Source organism: Myodes glareolus, chromosome 7 (assembly GCF_982192425.1).
Source record: "Myodes glareolus chromosome 7, mMyoGla1.1, whole genome shotgun sequence".
In the NCBI taxonomy this organism is placed as follows: Eukaryota; Metazoa; Chordata; class Mammalia; order Rodentia; family Cricetidae; genus Myodes; species Myodes glareolus.
Window position 1 is genome coordinate 94,578,257 of NC_142032.1, and position 11,182 is coordinate 94,589,438.

Genomic DNA, 11,182 nt, shown 5'->3' on the forward strand with positions numbered 1-11,182 from the left:
AAACAAAGAATCCCAGTAGGAACAGAAGGTTAAACCTCTGGGAAAGCAGGTAACTGAGTAATTGCTTGTCCCCGGGGGTTGTGACACATCCAGGAAATGATCCGGGTGACCACCAGGCTCAACAAGGACAACTCCTTGTTGGCTGGTCACAGTGTAATGAGTTGAGCAGATTTTGTTGGAATCAGGGTGGTACAAAAGACTTGGTGACTTCTTCAGTGAGTCAGGGACGTTGTGGAGAGGGGGAGGGGAGAGAAGGCAGCCTCCCGGCCTCCTGTGCCGGTTTTTAGTCAGCAACCGAACAGTGTTTGGGCGCTGATGACTCAGCGGAGAGTCAGTTTTAAAGTCCTGTAAAGGCTTTGCTTCACCTCAGAGAGGATCAAAACAAACTCAGCAGGAGCGCGTTGAAGGACACCCAGCTATGTCGGTATGATCAATCAAACCGGGAGCAGGGAGCACACACCAAGGAAAAATGTCACTTTCCAAGTGCAGCAAGCAAGTCCCCTTCCTCAGCCTACCTACAACACGCTGCGCTAATAGAGGCCAGAACAGGGACTCATCCCACACGCTAGAGGAAGCGCGCGGCTTTGGAGGAGCTGCAAGGGCAGAGAACATTCAAGGGGCAGGCAGCTAAGGAAAGGCTGTCCTTTCACCTCCATGTGTGTGCTGTGGCATGCAGTCCCACCCACACAGAAAATAAATAGAAATAAATTTAGTATTAAAAATATTTTTTAGGGCTGGAGAGATGGCTCAGTGGTTAAGAGCATTGCCTGCTCTTCCAGGGGTCCTGAGTTCAATTCCCAGCAACCACATGGTGGCTCACAACCATCTGTAATGAGGTCTGGTGCCCTCTTCTGGCCTGCAGACATACACACAGACAGAATATTGTGTACATAATAAAAAACAAAAGTTATTAAAAAAAATTTTTATTGAAAATTTTTGTTGTTGTTGGTTTTCCAAGACGGGTTTCTCTGTAGCTTTGGAGCCTCACCCAGAACTCTCTCTGTAGACCAGGCTGGCTTCGAACTCACAGAGATCCGCCTGCCTCTGCCTCCCGAGTGTTGGGATTAAAGGCGTGCACCACCACCACCCAGCTGTTAAAAATGTTTTTAAAGACTGTTTTAGTAATTTCTGAAATAATGTAATTATTTATCTTATTTGGCCCAGAGGACTTATTGAAACAGCTCTACAGATTTGCAAAACACAAGGTACATACAAAAGAAAGTCTATTGCATTATTAGTTCTTTTAGTAAATCCATAATAAGATTTGTCTGCAGACCAGACACCCTTTGGGTGTTGGGAACACAGAAGTGATATCCTACAAAGTTCTTTCATGACGTTTGTTGAGAGGAAGGTTTGTGACAGTGTCCTCTTGCCACAGCCTTCTGAGTGCCGGGACTACAGGTGTGAAGCTCGGGCACATGTTTCCGTCTGTGGCTTCCCTTTCCACATCATTGCCTGCTCTCTTAAGGAGCGTGTCAGGTAACAGGCACCCACACGGGTAGTCCAGCACTGCCTCTCTGTCTCCTTACATCTGCAGTCTCTTTTGCCATAGAAAAGAAGAATAAAAGCTTTGGTAAATTACGCTCTGACTGCACTGAGAGAGTGTACCATTTGTCAGCTACTTCACAAGCAGTGGATCCTGCCTCTCCAGAGCCACCAGCCAGTGTAGTGACATTTTGTTTGTGTTGTAACAAATAAAGCTGCCGGAAGATCAGAGTGGGGAGCTAGCCATACTAGTTAGCCATAAAGCTCAGATAGTGGTGGTGCACACTTTTAATCCCAGCACTTGGGAGGCAGAGGCAGGCGGATCTCTGTGAGTTCGAGGCCAGCCTGGTCTACAAGAGCTACTTCCAGGACAGGTTCTAAAACTACAGTGAAACCCTCACTCGAAAAAAGCAAAAACAAACAAACAAACAAACAAAAAAAGACCAGTTAGAATTCACACTATAGGGCTGGAGAGATGGCTCAGAGGTTAAGAGCACTGACTGTTCTTTCAGAGGACCTGAGTTCAATTCCCAGTAACCACATGGTGGCTCACGGCCATCTATAATGAGATCTGATGCCAACATTGTATACATAATAAATAAATAAGTAAATTTTAAAAAATTATTTTATTTTATATTTGGTTTTTTGAGACAGGGTTTCTCTGTGGCTTTGGAACCTGCCCTGGAACTAGCTCTTGTAGACCAGGTTGGCCTCGAACTGACAGAGATCCACCTGCGTCTGCCTCCCAAGTGCTGGGATTAAAAGTGTGTGCCACCACCGCCTGGCCAAATCTTAAAAAATTATTTTAAAAAAATCACACTATAAGCCAGGACTGTGGCATGAGGAGGGTTCTTCCTGGCCACCCAGCTAGCTTAACTCCGGAAGTAACTACACAGTAACTGTATTCATTAAAAGATTGCTTGGCCATTAGCTCTAACTTCTTATTGGCTAACTCTCACATCTTAATTTAACCCATTTCTATTAATCTGTGTATTGCCATGTGACTGTGGCTTACCGGCAAGAGTCTAACCAGTGTCCGTCTCAGGCAGGAGATTCATGGCATCTCCCACTCTGCTTTTCTTCCCAGCATTCAGTTCAGTCTACTCCGCCTACCTAAGTTCTGCCCTTTCAGACCCATACCAGTTTCTTTATTCATTAGCCAATGAAAGCAACACATGAACAGAAGAGGCTCCTCTACCAGAGGGCCATCCCACACAGTCCTGCAGAAGCATCAGGCAGCATGAATCCCGCAGCTTATGTGCAGAATTTTCTTTAAAGCTAGTTCCAAACTGTCACCATTATCCTTGACATGATTCTTCCATGTGTGGGGGTATATCGTGAGGACATGTAATTAGGAACACTGTGGGGTCAAAGGCATGTGCACTCTTGACCTATTTCCTTATATTCTTGATAATAGCAGTATCCACTTTTTGGTGCAGGAATTTGTCCTGTGTGTGCTAAACCCAGAGCTCTGCCACTGAACTATATCCCTAGCTCCAGGACTACACACAGAGACCCTGTCTCAAAGAAATCATATGCAAAAACACAGCAAACAAACACCAAAAAGAACTATTGACTCCTGACTTAGTTGTTCAGTTCCTTCTGTCTCTGTAAGAGAATAACACAGACTAGGCCATTTATAGAGTAAGGTATTGCAACATATGCCTGTAATCTCGGCTCTTGAAGGCAAGACAGGAGGATCAAGGCCAGCCTAAGCTACATTAGGCTGTTAAAAAAATATATATACACACACACACATACACATACATACATACATACACACGCACGCACGCACACACACACACACACACACACACACACACATATGCCGGGCAATGGTGGCACATGCCTTTAATCCCAGCACTCAGGAGGCAGAAGCAGGCAGATCTCTGTGAGTTCCAGGACAATCAAGGCTGTTTTACAGAGAAACCTTGTATCAAAAAACAAAACAAAACAACAACAAATATATATTTTATATATATTGGGAGACAAAAGCAGGCAGATCTCTGATTTTGAGACCGAGACCAACCTGGTCTACTGAGTAGGTTCCAGGACAGGCAGGACTACACAGAGAAACCCTTTCATGAACCCTCCCCTCAAAAGAAAGAAAGAAAGAAAGAGAGAGAGAGAGAGAGAGAGAGAGAGAGAGAGAGAGAAGAAAGAAAAGAAGGAAGGAAGGAAGGAAGGAAGGAAGGAAGGAAGGAAGAGAGAAGAAACCATTGAGCCACAGCCTAGTTTGCATAATTAGTTTCAGTCCAGCCAGGACTACATAGTGAGACACTGTTTTAAAAAAATCTCATAGTTCTAGATACTGGGATGTCCAACTTTATGCTAAAGATCTCATCTCTTTTAAAAACAACAAACAAAAAAGCATAGCTCTATAGCCCTTCCTGCCTCAGTTTCCTGAGTGCTGGGGATACAGGAATTAGTCGTCAGACCCATATATCCTTTTATTTCCTAATTTTTCACAAAAAAGATTTATTTTTATTATTTTAAATTGTGTATACATGGGGCTGGAGAGATGGCTCAGAGGGTAAGATCACTGACTGCTCTTCCAGAAGTTCTGAGTTCAATTCCCAGCAACCACATGGTGGCTCATAACCATCTGTAATGAGATCTGGTGCCCTCTTCTGGTCTTCAGGCATACATGCAGGCAGAACACTATATACATAATATATATATATATATATATATATATATATATATATATATATATTTAAAATTGTGTATACATATATCTGTGTCTTTATGTGCACAAAAGTGCAGAAGTCTGAGGAAGAGACCTCAGATCCCATAGAGCTGGAGTTGCAGGCAGCTGCGAGCCACTGGGAACCGAACTCAGAACCTCTGGAAGAGAAGCCAGTGATTGTAATTGCTTAACAAAATCTCCAGTCTCCAAATCAGTGTCTAAACCTTCAGGGAGAACAGGGAAATTTTTTTGACTCTTAGAAAAGTTAGATGGACTATATTCCTAACATGCCAAAGCCAAAAAAAAAAAAAAAAAACCAAACCAAACCAAAACAAAACAAAACAAAAACAACTTCCCAGCACTGGTGGGCTGTAGAAGGCCACCTGCTCCTCACAGTGCCTCCTGCAGCTCACCGCACGTCCTGCAGCTCACAGTGTGTTCTGCAGCTCCCAGTGCCTTCTGAAGCTCACAGTACCTCCTGCATCTCACCGTGCGTCCTGGACCTCAGTGTGTCCTGCAGCTCACACAGCGTTCTGCAACTCACAAGGCATCCTGCACCTCAGAGAGCCTCCTGCAGCTCCCAGTGCATCCTGCAGCTCCCAGTGCATCCTGCAGCTCCCAGTGCATCCTGCAGCTCCCAGTGCACCCTGTGGCTCCCAGTGCGTCCTGCAGCTCCCAGTGCATCCTGCAGCTCCCAGTGCATCCTGCAGCTCCCAGTACATCCTGTGGCTCACAGTGCCTCCTGCAGCTCCCAGTGCCTTCTGAAGATCACAATGCATCCTGCAGCTCCCAGTGTATTCTCCAGCTCCCAGTGTGTCCTGCACCTCACTGTGTATCCTGCAACTCCCAGTGCCATTTTCAGCTCGCAGTGTGTCCTGCACCTTCCAGTGCCTTTGGAAGCTCCCAATGCCTCCTGAAGCTCCCAGTGCCTTCTGAAACTCACAGTATATCCTGTAGCTCCCAGTGCATCCTGCATCTCCCAGTACATTCTGAAGCTCCCAGTGCATCCTGCACCTTCCAGTGCCATCTGCAGCTCACAGTGCATCCTGCAGCTTCCAGTGCTTTTGGAAGCTCCCAACGCCTCCTGTAGCTCCCAGTGCCTTCTGAAGCTCCCAGCGCATCCCGCAGCTCCCAGTGCATCCTGAAGCTCCCAGTGTGTTCTGCACCTTCCGGTGCCATCTGCAGCTCACAGTGCATCCTGCAGCTTCCAGTGCCTTTGGAAGCTCCCAACGCCTCCTGTAGCTCCCAGTGCATTCTGAAGCTCACAGTGTATCCTGTAGCTCACAGTGAATCCTGCATCTCCCAGCGCATCCTGCAGCTCCCAGTGCATCCTGAACCTCCCAGTGCATCCTGCAGCTCCCAGTGCCTGCTGCAGCTCCCAGTGCCTTCTGAATCTCCCAGTGTGTCCTGCACCTCCCAGTGCACCCTGCAGCTCCCAGTGCCTTCTGAAGCTCCCAGTGTATCCTCCAGCTCCCAGTGTGTCCTGTAGTTCCCAGTGCATCCTGAAGCTCTCAGTGCATCCTGCAGCTCCCAGTGTGTTCTGCACCTCCCAGGGCCATCTGCAGCTCACAGTGTGTCCACCAGCTCACAATGCCTTTGGAAACTCCCAATGCCTCCTGAAGCTCCCAGTGTGTCCTGCAGCTCCCAGTGCATCCTGCAGCTCCCAGTGTCTTCTAAAGCACCCAGTGCATACTGCACCTCCCAGTGCATCCTCCAGCTCCCAGTGCCTCCTGCAGCTCCCAGTGCCTCCTGCGGCTCCCAGTGCATCCTGTGGCTCCCAGTGCCTCCTGCAGCTCCCAGGGCCTCCTTCAGCTCCCAGTGCCTTCTGAAACTTCCAGTGCATCCTGCAGCTCCCAGTGCATTCTCCAACTCCCAGTGTGTCCTGCACCTTACAGTGCATCCTGTGGCTCACAGTGTGTCCTGCACTTCCCAATGCCATCTGCAGCTCACAGTGTGCCCTGCAGCTCCCAGTGCCTTCTGAAGATCACAGTGCTCACAGTGCCTTCTGAAGCTCCCAGTACGTCCTGCACCTCCCAGTGCGTCCTGCAGCTTCCAGTGTGTCCTGCTGTTCCCAGTGCATCCTGCAGTTCCCAATGCCTTCTGAAGCTCCCAGTGTATCCTCCAGCTCCCAGTGCATCCTGAAGCTTCCAGTGCGTCCTGCAGCTCCCAGTGCATCCTGCAGCTCCCAGTGCATCCTGAAACTCCCAGTGCATCCTCCAGCTTCTAGTGCATCCTCCAGCTCCCAGTGCCTCCTATAGCTCCCAGTGCCTTCTGAAGCTTCCAGTATGTCCTGCACCTCCCAGTGCCTCCTGCAGCTCACTGTGCCTCCTGCAGCTCACATTGTGTCCTGCAGCTCCCAGTGCTGTCTGAAGCTCCCAATGTGTCCTGCAGCTCCCAGTGCATCCTGAAGCTCCCAGTGCATCCTGCAGCTCCCAGTGTGTCCTGCAGTTCCCAGTGCATCCTACAGCTCACAGTGCATCCTGCTGCTCCCAGTGCACCCTCCAGGTCCCAGTGCATCCTGCAGCTCACAGTGCCTTCTGAAGATCACAGTGCATCCTGCAGTTCACAGTACATCCTGCTGCTTCCAGTGTGCCCTCCAGGTCCCAGTGCATCCTGCAGCTCCCAGTGCCTTCTGAAGCTCCCAGTGCATCCTGCAGCTCCCAGTGCCTTCTGAAGCTCCCAGTGCCTCCTGTATCTCACTGTGCATCTTGCACCTCAGTGTGTCCTGCAGCTTACACATTGTCCTGCAACTCACAAGGCATCCTGTACCTCCTCCTGCACCTCAGAGAACCTCCTGCAGCTCCCAGTGCCTCCTGCAGCTCCCAGTGCCTTCTGAAGCTCCCCAGTGCATCCTGAATCTCACAGTGCGTCCTGCAGCTCCCAGTGCCTTCTGAAGCTCCTAGTGCATCCTGCATCTCACAGCACATCCTCCAGTTCCCAGTGTGTCCTGCAGCTCCCAATGCATCCTGCAGCTCCCAGTGCGTCCTGCATCTTCCATTGCATCCTGCAGCTACCAGCACGTTCCACAGCTCCCAGTGTATCCTGAACCTCACAGTACATCCTGCACCTTCCAGTGTGTCCTGCAGCTCCCAGTGACTTCTGAAGATCACAGTGCCTTCTGAAGTTCCCAGTGCCTTCTGAAGCTCCCAGTGCATCCTGCACCTCCCAGTGCCTGCTACAGCTCCCAGTGCCTTCTGAAGCTCCCAGTGCATCCTGCACCTCCCAGTGTGTCCTCCAGCTCCCAGTGTGTCCTGCAGCACCCAGTGTGTCCTGCAGCTCCCAGTGCATCCTGCAGCTCCCAGTGCATCCTGCAGCTCACAGTGCATCCTGAAGCTCCCAGTGCATCCTCCAGGTCCCAGCGCATCGTGCAGCTCACAGTGCATCCTGCTGTTCCCAGTGCATCCTGCAGCTCCCAGTGCCTTTTGAAGCTTCCAGTGCATCCTGTAGCTCACAGTGCATCCTGATGCTCCCAGTGCACCCTCCAGGTCCCAGCGCATCATGCAGCTCACAGTGCATCCTGCTGTTCCCAGTGCGTCCTGCAACTCCCAGTGCCTTCTGAAGCTCCCAGTGCATCCTGCAGCTTCCAGTGTGTCCTGCAGCTCCCAGTGCCATCTGCAGCTCCCAATGCTGCGTGCAGCTCACAGTGCCTTCTGAAGCTCCCAGTGCATCCTGCACCTCCCAGTGCATCCTGTAGCTCCCAACGAGTCCTGTAGCTCCCAGTGTGTCCTGCACCTCACAGACATCCTGCACCTCACGGTGCGTCCTGCAGCTCAAAGTGCATCCTGCAGCTCACAATACATCCTGCACCTCATAGCCTGTCCTTCTGATGGCTGGGCAGCACCTGCTTGGCCTTTCTTTTTGGCTTTGAAGAGAAAGCTGGATTCCACTAATGTCACAACAGCAAATCCCACTTATGCAGTGGAGCAAAGTTTTTTTGGTTTTTTTTTTTTTTTTTTTTTTGGCGGGGGTGGGGGTGGGGGGAAGGATAGCTACTGCTTTCTGGTTTAAAATAGCAGCAGAGAGCCTGTTTCCGGCAGTTAGAAAAGCCTGGAGGAAGAGGGAAACCCGTCTGAGCAGTTTTACCGGGTGAGCAGTTACCTCTGTCCTCCAAGGGTCCTAGAGCACAAAAGTTACTGGTGTGAAGCAATGGTTTCCTGTTTTAAAAGATAAGATTAGGCACATACACCTCCAGGACATCAAGATTTTAACTTGTTCATTTTCCCTTAGAAACTGCAGGGATGGTTCAGCAGTTAAGAGCGCTGGCTGCTCTTCCAGAGGACAAGGGTTCAATTCCCAGCAACCACAGTAGCTCACAACTGTTTGCAACTTCAATCTGACACTCATACACAGGCAAAACACAAATGCGTATAAAAATAAAAAAAATAAAAGATTGTTTCATTTTTTGAAACAGGGTTTCTCTGTAGCTTTGGAGTCTGTCCTGGAACTCGCTCTGTAGACCAGGCTGATCTTGAACTCAGAGATTCACCTGCCTCTGCCTCCTGAGTGCTGGGATTAAAGGCATGTGCCACCACCGCAAGGACCCCCCTTCTTCTTCTTCTTCTTCTTCTTCTTCTTTTTTATTTATTATTATGTACAGTGTTCTGCCTGCATGTATGCCTGCAGGCCAGAAGAAGGCACCAGATCTCATTACAGATGGTTGTGAGCCACCTTGTGGTTGCTGGGCATTGAACTCAGGACCTCTGGAAGAGCAGTCAGTGCTCTTAACTGTTGAGCCATCTCTCCATACCCAATAAATAAATTATTTAAAAAAAGAAAAAAGAAAAGAAGCTGCAGCGTTTCTGCGGCAGATCTGGGGGCTGAGTCTGCAACTCAGAGTGGCGCTGTTTCCTTCTTTAGCATCTTGGGGCTTTGGGCTGAGTTCTGGGTGCCCACAAGTTCTGGGATTATCAGGGAACCCTAGAAAAGGTGAGACCATCAGGGACAAATGTGAGGATTGAAACTAGGGCAGTGGAGCCTGGTAGTGGTGGCGCATGCCTTTAATCCCAGCACTCAGGAGGCAGAGGCAGGCGGATATCTGTGAGTTCAAGGCCAGCCCAGTCTACAAGAGCTAGTTCCAGGACAGGCTGCAAAGCTACAGAGAAACCTTGTCTCGAAAAACCAAAAGAAAAAGAAGAAGAAACTAGGGTGGTGGTTCTCAACCTTCTTAATGCTGTGACCATTTAATCCACTTTCTCTTGTGTTGACCCCCAACCATAAAATTATTTTTGTTGCTGCTCCATAACTGCAGATTTGCCTCTGTTATGAATTATAATCTAAATATTGAAGCATAATTAATAAAAACTCAGAGAGAGAAATTGAGGTTCAACCTGAAGATCTGAAACGCAAAGCAGCCAGTCACTGGCTCTTACCTGGACCTCGGTCCAAAAGATCCTGTCTCCCGGAATCTCAGAATGTGTGCTGGGAGCTGCTTCCTCCCATTTTATAATCCTCTCTAGGGCTAGGACTCAAGGCGTGCACCACTGGAATTAAAGGCATGCACCGCCCAATTTCTAGGGCAAACTAGTGTGGCTACCACTGCCTGTTCTGTTAGGCTGAGCAGTGGGGCTGTTTTACTCTCAGATCTTCAGGCAAGCTTTACTTATTAGAATACAATTGAAACGCCCCTGCAGAATGTTTCTGGAGACAGAGGTTTGTCAAAGGGGTCACAACCCACAGGCTTCAAAGGACTGATTTAGGGTGGTGAGCAAGCCCTGTGCCACTGAGTCACACCTCAGCTCTGAGATGACTTTCAAGACAGATCTTGCGTCCGTTTTTGTTGTCTTCACTTGAATGCAGAAAAGAGTTTTAAAAAATGCTTTTGTTAGCATGTGGCGATGACATATGACTTTAATCCCAGCTCCCAAGAGGGAGAGGCAGGCAGATCTCTGTGAGTTGGGGCCAGCCTGGTCTACAGAGTGAGTTCCAGGACAGCCAGAACTGCACAGAGAAACCCTGTCTTGGAAAACAAAATGAACAAACAATAAGCTTTTGTTAGTTTTTATTAATAAGTGAGTTCAGAGTAGAGGGGACCAACTAGAGGCCACCTGTACAACTTCTCTAAGGAAGTCTGTGGAGAGGGCTCAGGGTGTAAAGGCATTTGCCACCAAACATGGTGATCTGAGTTCCATCTTGGGGACTGACGTGGTAGAGGAAGAGGATCAGTTTCCACAGAAATACACAGGGACACACACACACACACACACACACACACACACACACACAATGACTATGACAAAAAATGTTTTTAAAACCCCACAAAGATAAATAGATAAGTGAAATGAAATAAAACACAAGGAACACATTATTTCCCAAACACAAGCTACACATTCACAGCACGAAGAGAGGATTGAGACAGGCGGGCGCCTAGAAAAGCAGGATGAAAAAGTGAGTCCTCTTTGTCAACAAGGGGGAAAAAGCAGACAAGTATGGTATGATTTGTCTACAGGAGTAGAATTCATAGAAGCAGAAAACGTGGTCGCCGGCAGCAGCAGCAGGGGAGGGAGGAACAGTGTGCAATTTGGGGTGATGGGTGAGAAGAGACTGATGAAGGTTACGTACCACATAAATATACTTCATCCTGGGGCTGGAGAGATGGCTCAGTGGCTAAGAGGAAATACTAGAGAGGGCCGGAAGAGGGTATCGGATCCGGTGGAACTGGAGTTACAGAGGGTTCGGAGCAACCACGTGAGTGCTGGGAACTGAATCTAGGTCCTCTGGAAGAACAGTCATTGCTCTTCATCACTCCAGCACCCAAGATTCCTTTTAGTATCTTCCCTAACTCCTTCGGAAAATGCGTGCCTTTTGTATCCCAAACTGAAATTACAAGGTTAACATATAAAGACTCTCGGCTGTTTCCTCTGCCTTTGTTCATAATAGACTGCTCATTATCCAGGGTCATTTGGTATCGTGCCCAGATCTGGCAGGACTGTAAGGCTATGTAATTCTTAGACTCTAAGGGGACTAACAAGAAGACGTGTAAAAGACCCTTTAACTGGTCCAAGAACAGTC